The following is a 13,161-nucleotide window of genomic DNA, read 5'->3' on the forward strand; positions in this document are numbered from 1 at the left end:
AACCAGATACACACCGCCTAAAGTATAAGAATAAAAGGGATATTTAGAAACTGATGCCTAATTTAGGGTGACCAGATGGTTGTTTCTGATATACAAAAGGGGACATATTGACATTTTGCTCGTAAGTCCCGCCCCTTCCGGTGGTCCCCATGGGACCTATGAGATCGTAAAATATGAATGAGTTTCAATGGAGAGAAAGTAATTATTTTCTGGTCCCAGTCTTTATATGCCCCGGGTTACACATATGTTGTTTGTGGATTTAAATGACAATTTTTCATATCAAGTGTTTGACCGTTTATTGTGCAATTGTTCAGTTAAAGGCTGTTAGAGAATACACAATGAAAAAGACTACATGCATGTGACGTCACGCTCCCTGCGACTGCCGTGGACAAGACCGACTATCTCCCCATCGTCATAACTGAAACTCTCCACATGCCCCGAATTATAATGGTTTTCACCTCTTTCGATGCTGTTATCCTCCCATTGGAAAAAAAAAAAGTGAAGTGAAGTGGAGCAGAGACCGCCATGTCTGTACCAGAGTTCCGAGTGCGTGGTGACGTATATCATTCGCGTCGAGAGCAGCGAAGAGCTGTAGTTCACAAAGTGGCCTCACACAAAACCTAACATTATCAAACTTCTTCCCGATCAATTGTAGTTTTCTTTGCATGAAAAATAATCATTTAAATCCACAAACAACATGTGTAATCCGGAGCATATAAAGACTGGGACCAGAAAATAAATACTTTCTCTCCATTGAAACCCATTCATTTTTTACGATCTCATAGGTCCCATAGGATCATTCTCCCCATTCTCATTTTCCCCGTCGAGATTTTGATTAATAGCCTTAATGTCGTAACCATCCATATGATACGTACCACGCGCCGTTATATTGTGAATCAACGGTTTTTGCTCCTGTAGAAGCCACACATTAATCGGGGCAACATCTCGTTTATTTGAAAAACCTGTTTTATTCGCGATGTCATTGAAAATCACTGCACACCCATAAATCCTGAAGTGTGAGACGACGTCTCTGATTGGTGGAGCTCGCCGTTACCAGGAAACGTTTACTGCACCCGCGAAAGTGAAGACACGGGCTGTTTCTGAAATGCTATACTACATACTACATACTGACGCAGTATATACTGTGCACTACATACTACTCCCCGCCATAGTATGCAGTATAGTATGCAAGTATGACAAGTATCATGCAGTGCACTACACAGTCACATGACCAAACAATTGTGACGAAATTTGACGTGTCAGACTGGCGTGGTTTTCGAGCCGGCTCTCCCCTAAATTTACGCTTCTTTTTTTTTCATAGGCCGATATATATATTTTTACCATTTTGAACATTTTCATTTTTTACCATTTAACATGTCGCACTTTTCCATTGTTAAGTCTAACAATGAGGCAAGGAGGCGCAGGAGAAGTAGCCAGGCTAGCGCCGCCTACTGGTTCCGGCAAATTTAATTTGCCTCAACCATATAGTCAGGGAACTAGCAATGCGTTTCGGTTTGCTCCGTCCGCCAGAGCGGACGGACCAATCAGCGAGCAGATGTGGCGATGACGGGCGATGACGGGCGATCTGAAGCGCCCAAACTGAAATACCGGTGTAGTTCCCAAGCTGCGGTAAACAGTTGACGAGATGGATGTCGGCGAAGCTATACGCTCTGTGCTTGAAACTATTCCGGATATTGAAGACTTAAAGCCAGAACAAGAAGCATGTTTGACGAATTTTTTGGAGGGCAAAGACGTTTTTGGACTTCTTCCTACCGGGTTTGGGAAAAGTTTAATTTACCAGCTGGCCCCGTTAGTGGCGAAGACATTATGCAAGCCAAACGCTAATGCTAACCCTATTGTCACCGCGTCACCACGTCACCGCCAAGCAGCAGCGATTAGTCGAAGCAAACGGAAGCAACCGCCTCCCGGAAGCAAACGAATCTCTACGGCTCGTGTTCAGACGCTATATGAAATGTAATGAAGTAAGCGGCTGATGCATCAGGCTACAGGAGAAGGGCACTGCTGAATAAAACGGCAGTTGCGGTAATATTACAGCAGCAGGAGGCGCGCTGTGTAAGTATAATACATAAATTAGAGATAAGTTAGCAGTGGCTTTAACCTGTTAGCTAGGAATTTATGGACAGAAGAACAGTTTGATATTATTCTGCCTTAAAGCAGTAAGACAGGAGTTAATAAAACCTCAGTGAGACAACACAAATAACAACATTTTAATCAAATATAGTAAAACTATTTGTACATGCATATAAATGAAAATGGATTTAAATAACAGAGTTTTCCCTTCATTCAGGTTGACCTTAGGGGTCAGTATTGTCAGCTGAATGACAAAACCCCAGCTGTTTCCCTTTTTTTTGGTGACGGCGACCTACTTCCGTCTTTCTAGGGAGTCCGTGAATGCCCTTGTGGAGGCCCTGGTGGATGAGCACATCCATGGCTGGGGGAGAGAACTGGAGGTGGCAGTTTTTCTATACTGGCTGGCCAGTGCCACCTCCTACAGAGTGGTCTCTGAGGCCTTTGATGTGCCTCTTTCCACCGTCCACATGATTGTCCATCGGGTTGCAAAGGGAATACTGCAGATCTACACAAAGGCTGTATGTTTCCCGTCTGAGGCTGAGCTGGAGGTCATCGGAGCGGGGTTCGCCCAGCTGGCTGGTTCACCTGCCTTGAACCGTGTGGCTGGGAGCATTGACTGCAGCCACATTAGAATAAAGCCTCCTGGGGAATACAAGGAGGATTATTTTAATCGAAAGTTGTTCCACTCAATTCAGCTGCAGGCCATTTGTGACCATAAAGGGCGCTTCCTCAATGCTTTTGCTGGCCTTCCTGGCTCGGTCCATGATGCCCGGGTGCTCAGGTGGAGCTCTGTGTATGTGCAGCAGCTGTACCCACCACCTGGGTGGTGCATCATAGGCGATGGAGGCTATCCTTGCCTTGCTACCCCCATCTGCCTGATGACCCCGTTCCGGGAGCCAGTACAGGGCCCCGTACAGGCCAGGTACAACAAGCACCTGTCAAAGGCAAGGTGTGTTGTGGAGAGGGCCTTCGGGATGATGAAGACCAGGTGGAGATCCATCTTTCTGAAGACCCTTGAGGTAAAGAAAACATAATACATACAAGTGTGTGTGTCAATGTGCAAATGCGTATGAAATTTAAATGAGCATAAAATGACAATATGAGAAAATGCTTGTATTTCACTGTTATTCAGTAGCTTTCCTTGGCATGCAATATCTGTCTGTTACAGATTAGTTTCTATTTTTGTCTTCTGTTCAATAAGATACTCAAAAGTAATTAAATGCATATTTTAAATACATCTAATTTAAAATACTGCCCATCTCTGCACATAGGTAAAGTCAACCTTTGCCCCAGTGGTGGTGTCCTGCTGTGTCTTCCTCCACAACTTGTGCCTATCAAATGGAGACTTTGTGGAGCCAGGAGACTTTCCACAGGATCTCCCCGACAACAATGAAATGCAGCATGCTGTGGAACCAGGGGACAACATCAGGCACAGACTGGCTGCTGCTGTCTCTGCACCAAATGCCTGCATAGATGCACTGCGAGATCATGCGTACTGAACATGGTCTGCACCCTGGAGACTCATTTGTAAATAGTTAAATAGTATACCTGTATATAGTTCTTTGCTTTTTCCTAGCATTGTCTTTTGTCTGTGTATGCCCCATGTTCCGTCTTTTGTGTTTTATTAACCTTGTCCTGTCTTACTAACAATTATATTCACAACTTGTTCAATAAAAATGATTTGTTATAACTAAATTCTTTTCTAAATTATATGAAAGAGCAGACATGAAATGCTTCTTTAAATGTTCCTTTATTTCTTTTGTAAGAACACTTTTAGGACATCGAGCAGCTTGTCCTCCCTAGCCTTGCTCTCCCTCTCTCGTCTTTCTTCTGCCTCTTTCATCTCCCGATACCGCCTGTCCTCCCTCTCTTGGTTCTCCTTCTCTCTTCTTTCTTCTCTTTCCAGCATTTCCTTCTCTTTCCTCTCCTCACGCTGCAGCCGCTCTCTCTCCTTCCGATCCTCTCTTTCAATCGCCTCTCTCTCTCGCCTTTCTTCTCTTTCTATCTGAATTAGCTCTCTTTCTTCCTCCTTCTCCTGGATTTCCTTTAATATCTCCTGCCACTCAGACTCCCTCTTCCTTTTGCCCAGATTTGGGGTACTCGGGTGCACTGAGGGAGGAGAGACCACTGCCACATCCTGGGCGGATGAGTCCACTAGTACGGGAGGACTTATTGATGGCCTCCCGCCTAGTGCCTCATCCATTGGCCCATACCACTTCCAGGATGCAGCAGTGGTCTCTCCTCCCTCAGTGCTCACCCCTGTCCTGGGTGCTTTCGACATTTCCATGACATCCTTACCTTATATTTTTGTTTGAGGTTCTCCCATTTCCTTTTAATTTTGGTGGCCTCTATCTTCCCCTCTAGCCCCTGGACCTTAATAAATTCTCTGCAAGAAAAAGGATGAAAACAAACAGTTCTTTGACTACATGCAAAAGATGTAATGTCTAACTAAACCAACTTACTCGAACCCCTTCTGCGCAGCATTCCTCCTGCCCGTGAACATGCCCTCATTCGTAGATCTCCAACTGATGAGAGCTGCGGTGTCTACATCAGTCCCTACAACAAGACACACTACTCTTTTAGTCTCCGTGCTATTGGTATTGCCGCAACAGAAGTTAAATCGATAGCGATATCTGACAAAACCCGGCTGCTGTTAGCTGTGACAGCTTCATTCATTAAAGCTGATGTATCGTATATATTTTCCATTTGCCGCATTCGCTATCGGTTGAGCCATTTGTTCTGTTAACAATGAAAAACACACGATTACAAATACATACGAAAGCTTATCACATCAAAATAAACAACTAATACTTACATTTATATTCGCCGCTCACATTTTCCGCCGCCATTATTTGAAATGTTCAACGGTTTTTTTCAACGGTGCCGCGTTGCATTATGGGATACAGTATCCGACGTAGTGAGCTCTGGATGTATACTAGGAATTTTTGCCCGATTAGTACATCATCTGGGTAACTGTCGCATACTGCAAAAAAACATTTTTCGCGTACTGCATACTACTTACTACTTTTACGTCACGATCAGTATACGAGCAGTATGTAGTATGCCATTTCAGAAACGGCCATACTACTGACATCCTACAAGTAGACGCAGCATCGACCGCTACTGCCTACTGGCGCTGACGAGACGCGGGGCCGCCATCTTGGAGTGGTGATCTGCTCCACTCAGTGTAATTCATTTGGCAGGAGAAATGAACTATCAGTGCATTTAATTAATCTTACCTCACTTAATACCACTGATTTTCACACGGTTTTTTGTCATACGTGTAGCTATGATAAAGGACACATGTTTTGGCGTGTTTTATTATTCATTGTTGGCTTAACAGTAATAGAATATTCTTATATGCTATAAGTGACCAGACGTCCGAGATCAAAACTGGGAATATAATCACAGAGAAGGAGAAAAAAAACGGTCAGCTATTTTTAAGTTGAAGAAACAATATGATTAGGTTATATATACATATATCCTACATAAACAATGTATGAATACATTATCTATATATCTTAGGGACCTATAGACTGTATCTCTGTTGCTGCAGCAGCAGAGAGTTTATTCTGTCTTGACACTTTGTAGGCTATTGATATTTTTGTATTACATTCTTCCCTTAAATGATTATAATGTTTACAGTGATTGTTTTATATGTATTTTTTATGTATGTCGCTTTGGATAAAAGCGTCTGCCAAATACTTAAACATAAACATAGCTGAAAGTTTTTATATCAGCTAAAACCACCAATCTGTTTCACTGGATTCAGAATAAAACCAAATTCTGTCTTATCCAACAATGTTAGTATTTTAATATTGTTACTTGAACGACTTATTCATGGTTACAATTATACTGTTAAGAAAGTATTGTCTTATACTTTGCCTAAAATGAGAATGCATCATAATCAGTGGCGGCTGGTGAATTTTGTTTTAGGTGGGGCTGAAAGTGTGTAAACCAAACCCCTGTAGGGGAGTCATCCTCCCCCAGAAGATTTTTTTGTGATTTTCACAAATGAAGCATTCTGGTGCGTTCTGACAAAATAATAAAGACAAAATAGAACATTTCCTTACAAAGACGAATGGGGCCGGGGAACTAAGTTTTAACTTAATTTATTTGCCTTGTAGAATTCAGCAAGATTAAAAGTGCAAATATATCAATAAAAATTGGGAATTATACACAAGTTAACATTCAATTCAATTCAATTTTATTTATAGAGCGCCAAAACATTACATGTTTCATGGCGCTTTACAGAGTATTGAACATTCAGAGAGAGCCCATGAGTAACAGGGGCCAGGAAAAAACTCCCTAGAATTGGAGATACATATAGGAAGAAACCTCGAGCAGATCCACGACTCAAGGGCCTGACCCATCTGCCTAGGGTCAGTTGCAGTTGCCTAGGGGCAGTAAGGTTTGTATACATGATAAATGAATAGGTTAGTTAGGTGTAGAGAATGGTGTAGAGAACATGGTGTTTTAAGCCACCTGGGGTGTATGTTACAAAGAGGTAGGATGGTTACATAACCAGTATGATAATGCATGAATCCCATTTAGTGTCAGAAAGTTCAAATAGTCTAGTGTAGGGATGAATTGTCATAGGGATTAGGAATTGTCATAGGGCAGTAGTGGATCGCTAGGCAGCACAGGCCAGGAATCCGGTCAAGGGGACAGCAACAGGCGATGGTAGGGCAGTCATAGGGATGGGACTTCAGGTGCGATGAGGGCCAAATACAAGGATGGCTGATGACTGGTAATGGTTTACCTCACAAGTGAGGTAAGGCTGAAGAGAGAGAGATAGAGTGGGTTAGTATTGCTATACGTTTCATGATGGTTAGTATTAATAAATGTATCAATGGTACTATATAGTGTTACACTATAGAGAGAAAAGGCAAGATATGTTATATATTGATAATATGACTTATCAAGTCTCAGTTTATAGCCGGGTGAACACATAGCCTAGTAGTTCAACAGTAATCCCAAAAATTACCCCATTCCAGGTGTCAGGTAAGTGTGGCAGGGCCTTTTCCTGTTTATCACACATTTCACGAAGGTGGGCTACACAAAATTGGGTTGGAAAGCTAGACTAGACTATACTGTATAGCCACTAGCTAACATATATTACCCCCCCTACACAATCTGGACTGTGGTCCTAACTTTTACCCCTGTTGGCTGTTACAATCTTTAACTTCATCATTTATTTCAACTTTATGTTATTCAAGTATGTCATTTTTTCATTTCATTGACAAGCAATTCTATTATGGTCATACTACGATTTCAGTACTATTGAAGATCTTTGCTCCTTCTCAACTCTGTGGTAATATTTTTTTCACAAAATACAACCAATAGTACGTTAATGTTAAATCTTACTTGTGAAAAGTAATCCCCTGATTCCTATTTTCCACAGTCCGCTCATTTGAGCAGGAATACGTTGAACACCAGCCCGGCATCCTTGTTTTCTTCTGTAGACGCGACCTGTCAGTTTAGGCTCCTCATCACCGCTCCAAGATGGCGGCCAAATTTCTCGCGTCACAGCAGCCAATGCTGCGTCTACTTATAAGATGTCTATGGCTACTGGTACCAGAGCCCGTCTACGGAGACCATTCCTATTAGACACTCTGCTGCTACTGAAGTCGTTCACTTACCACAGCAACCATGATTTATATTAATGGAAAGTTAGAGTTGTGGTTAAGGCTGTAGAGGAATTTAGCTGTAACGGTTGAAAAATATGTTGATATAGAATATATGATAAAAAATAGTGTACAAATATATGATATGGCACTAGCTGTTTCATTATGTTCTGTCTCTATCTGGACTATACATATGGCGCATGTCCACATATATATATATATATATACGCTTCAGTACCTTTATGGTAGGGCAGGTTTAAGCCGGAAGGCGATAGCCACGGCAGCTATGTAAGCATCGTGATCTCATAGCAGCCCGACACAATGTAGCCTGCTAATAAATCCAAGGAAAAAGAAGTATGCGCACAATGAACAAAGAGCAAGCAACAATGTAGAACGTCCAAGAAGGACGGCAAACTTTTGCGCAACATTTTCTTCAATAAACGAAGCTTTCGCCGTTCCCCAAATATCTTGCGGGTACTGTGTTTGTTTGTTATTATCCCCCTGTCGCACGGAAGTGATTCTGTCGACCAATCAACGGACGGCGTGTGTAGCTCAAACTTGCTGGGACCCTTTCAGACGTCTGGTGCGTTTTATTATCGATCTGTCTCGGAGGTCCGAGGACGTTGCCTAGCGACACGCACGAACACGCCCCTTTTACTCGGACGGCGAACTTGCCTGCTCGGTTGAACTCACAGGAGACCGAGCAAGGATTCCGAGACGTGACGTCACATCCGAGGTCCGAGAAGGTTCGCAGAGAATACTAAAACGCACCATAAGTAATGGCTTGCTGTGTATATTCTCTAGAGGCTTGTGGTCGCTTTGTACTGGGACCTCTTTACCGTAAGTATACTGATGGAACCTTTCCATCCCAAACACTATGGCCAAGCTCTCTTTCTCTATTTGGGCATAGCCCTTTTCAGTTGGTGTGAGTGCCCTACTACCAAATGCTACCAGTTTACCTTTCTGTGTCAGGGCGGCCCCCAGTCCCTTGTCTGATGCATCACACTGAAGTGTCAACTCCTCTTCCTTGTTGTAGTACTGTAGGACTGGTGCGATTTTGTCTTCCAGTCTTTGAAACGCCCCTTCTTGAATGGCCGTCCATTCCCACATGTTCTCCTTGTGCATGAGTTGTCTCAGAATCTCACAGTCATCTGAAAGGTGGTCATAGAACTTAGAAAGATAGTTGACCATCCCAACTAATCTCTGTACCCCTTTCACTCTGATTGCATGTACTTTCTCCGGGTCAATTCTCAGTCCCTCGGCCGTGAGCAGATGACCTATATAGGGTACCTCTTTTTGTATAAGCTTGAATTTATTCGCATTCAGCTTGATGTTGCTCTCTGCACCTGGTTAGAACGCGTCTGACTTTCTCGTCGTGGTCCTTTTCTGCCTCCTCTTGTGTTGCTCCTTCCCCCGTGATTAACACATCATCTGCTATGATGTAAACTCCTGGGAGGCCCTCCCAGGGGCAACATCTATTTTTATTTTAGTTTTATTCGCGATGTCATTGAAACCACTACACTACCCATAAATCCTGAAGTGTGACACAAAGTCTCTGATTGGTGGAGCTCGCTGTTACCAGGAAACGTTAACTGCACCCGCAAAAGTGCCGTTTGTCAATTTGCGTTATTTTCTGTACTTGCATTCTTGTGAAACATCATCAGTCGTAGCCCAAGTACTGTTCCAATTCAAAGTTCGCATCAATGCCGCCTTAAAAACGTGCTTTGAACACTCTGTTGGGTCTGAGTTTTCGCTCGTGTGTAGTAAAGCAACCCGAGTCCTCAGAGATTTCGTCACAACAATGGCTGCCCATTTCAATGATAGAATAAAGTGCAGCAAGCACTAGAGGCAAACTTAACACCCATTCTAACATTTGAAAACAATACATTATAGCTTACAATTATAAACATCACCTAATAAATTCTCCCTCATGTTCAACCATCGCAAGCAGTTCTAATAACTGATTCAGCAAAGAAGTGCAAAGAGGTCCCTGCGGGCATACTTGTTATGAAGTCCAGTCTCAAGAAGGATTTTATGTCGTAGCCTACGCACTTCTGAGGGGTGTTTCCTGATCACTCTTATTTCAGAAGAAGCGAAGGTCTACATAAAGACACGTTAGAGCTTCCAAACCTCCGAGCTGTTTTGAAGGCGGCACAAGTCAAGTAATGTCGTAAAACCCAGAAGTGTTTTTGATGCGTTCCTAAACTGGCCATTCCACCGAGGATGCATCGGAGGTGACTTGTGTGGATTTGGGGCTGTTAAATATCCCAGGATGCATTTCGCATTCCCATGTTTTAAAATATTAGTATGTAAGCTATAATAATAGGCTATCAGACCCAGGCGGGCCTTAGGTTGCCGTGCCCGCCCTTTGCGTGACTGTCCATGATTATTGCTGCCTTCAAACCGCTCTGAGTTACTGGGAGTTTCAGAGGTTCGGACCATAAGCTCGGAGGAAAGTGATTTGAGTTTTTTTTTTTGATTTGTGAGTAAAGCAACCAGAGTCCTCCAAGATCACATCACAACAATGGCTGCCCATTTCATTTATAGACTAAAGTGAACTTGCAGCGAGCACTAGAGGCAGACTTAACACCCATTCTAACATTTGCATTACGATATATCATAGCTTACACTTATAAACATCACCTGATAAATTCTCGCTCATGTTCAATGTGAGGGACCGGCGTGGTCACCCCACGTATTGGGGATACGGACAACCAGATTTGAGAGTGTGGGCCAAAAATGAGGGCAATGGTGTTAAGACAAAAAAGTTTTATTTACTCCAAACCAAGGTCCAAAAATAAATAAACAAAAATAAAGCCATTAGTTACAAAAATAAAGCAATGTTCCAAAAAGAAACTACTGTTTGAATCAATCAGCAGCAATAAGCATAGCCTAACAAAACATACCATGTGCTCTAGTACTGGCCTCTCGTCAAGCTAGCACCTTCCCCCCAGCTACAAAATGAGACTCCCCTTCAATAAGCCAATCAGTCCCAGGTGGACTGATTGGGCCACACCAATAACAAGGGGAACTTCCCTGGCCAAGGCTGGGTTAACCTTCTGCCCCCTAGTGCTTCGGAAGTCCAAATACCACATTAAATATGATGTGAGGGGAGTGAGAAGGGATTTTCACCTTCTCACATTCAACTATCGCAAGCAGTTCTACTAACTGATTCATCTGATTGAGCAAAGAAGCGCAAAGAGGTCCCTGCGGGCATCCACACTTGAAGAAGGGAAGGTTTACGTAAAGACACATAAGTAATAATAATTGTTAAATAATAATTGTTGCCCAGATGGCAGGAGGAGTGTAATTTAAAGAGAATAGAGAATCATCTGGGGTGTTAGTAACTTATACTTCCATGGTTGGTAAACAATGCCACTGTGCTCGCTCAGACCTCTCGCTTATGATGCTACAATGCTAACAATGCTAGAGAACGAGAATATTTCTACATCTGGAACATCATGCAGTAGGGTGTGGCTAGGCTCCCATGATGAGGAAGCAATTCTCTCTTTGATGTTGCCCTGCGCCAATGAGCAGTTTTCATAGGGATGAATGGGCACCATGTTTTAATCCGCTGTCATTTTCTTTATAGGTCCATGCTCCTGCTACTGCTACCAGAGAATGTCTAGGAATAGGAAGACGGGATCTGCTGCTACTGCTACTGAACTCGATCGCTTACTGCAGCAACCATGATTTATATTAGCGGAAAATTAGAGTTGTGGTTAGAGCTGTAGAGGAAATGAGCTGTAACGGTTAAAAAATATGTTGATCTAGAATATATGATAAAAAATAAAAGTACAAATATATGATATGGCAAATATATGATATTTTTTTGTAATTTGGGAATAGCAAAGGCAAAGGTAACCAATTGTTGACTGGGGGTGGTGAATTGTTGGATTGCGGTCGGACAGGATTGTTGATGGGGGGGGGGGGTCCTGGCATAGCGAAGTTGCGGGAGGACAGAATTGTTGACGGGGGGGGGGGGGGGCGGGGGCGTTGGCAGGAAGCCCGTCTATGCGTGAGTAATTGGACATCCCATGGTTTGCCTAACAGTACGGCCCGCCCCTGTGAATACGTAACTGGAATCCAGGACTGAATTCACATGTATTAAAAACAACGTTAACAAGTAACGTAATTACAGTTTGTTTATTTGTTTGGTTATTTGTTTACCTTGTGTCTCTGTTACAATAAACCACGTGTTGAACATTTACCACTCTGAGTCATACCTAGCCCGAGACGACCATACCACAAACAATCGAAATAGTTTTTCATCAACACACACATACACACAAACACACACACATAGAATATAGGACAACTTATATTAACAATATAAACAATATAACAATGACAAAGGTTATAAGATGTAAGAAACGCGCTAAACCATTGCGAAAAGGTCTGCAATGGTTCATGGGATGAGGAGTTCCTCGTTCACAAAAAGAATGTACACAGTCTTGTACCTTTGCCTTTTCTTCTGTTTTACAAATTATTTTTTGGCCCGAATCAAACATTTTCTGGTCACGACTACCTTGATGAACGATTGGCTTGGTTCCAGGCTTAAAACTCTTTATATAAGGATTTTAAGAAAAGTGGACGAGATAAATGGGAAATTTACTTCCGGAACCAGAGCTGTTAAAAAAAGGGGGCGGTCACTGTATCATATCCGAACAGAAATATCCAAAGTATTTACTCTAATACGGTATATTTCTATATTGTATTGATAGTCTATTGTTTATAATTATATAATAAAGTCAATAGATATATTGCTGCTTAGCGAGGTCACATCACAGCCTCTCAGATAGACTTATCTGATGAGCAAACAAGAAAAACATGGACAGGACGTCGGACACCTTAACCTATGCATATTTTCGTATAGTATATGGGTTTCACAAATTGTCTCTATTTAGTGAAAAGAAGCCCTAATTCCGTGTCCGTTATGTCTTCAAGTTCTGATCATATCTGAAAAATGATATGATTCACATCGGCAATTGTTCTTTAACATATGATGTTAATATTCACACAAAAAAGTGAATGCCAACATTTTCTGAGCTGGGGCATATCCAAAAAGTAGCCACTTGAAATATCACCCAACTTCGTTAAAGATTCCTATCCACTCTCTCACAAAGGGCATAACCGCCCCACTGACCCATTGTTTACACATGGTCAGCTCATGTACCACTAAGTCTATCATATAACTTACCTATTAACCATTGAAAGTGACTCATGACTTCTTCACAAACAAGCTGGCTTAACCCCATAAGCCAGCGTGTTGTCATGGTAATAGCGGTATGCTTATTCCTCTGAGGTTGAGGGGAATGAGGTCCCTATAGGTGTGCCTAGTGATCATTTGCAATTATACACCTTGCAGCACTTTGCTGTGGGCTTTTTGTCATAACAAAAAAAGACAAGGCAAAACAAAGAAGAGGCAAAACATGCTTCTTTC

The sequence above is a fragment of the Micromesistius poutassou genome, assembly GCF_964030765.1.
Source record: "Micromesistius poutassou genome assembly, chromosome: 12".
Lineage (NCBI taxonomy): Eukaryota > Metazoa > Chordata > Actinopteri > Gadiformes > Gadidae > Micromesistius > Micromesistius poutassou.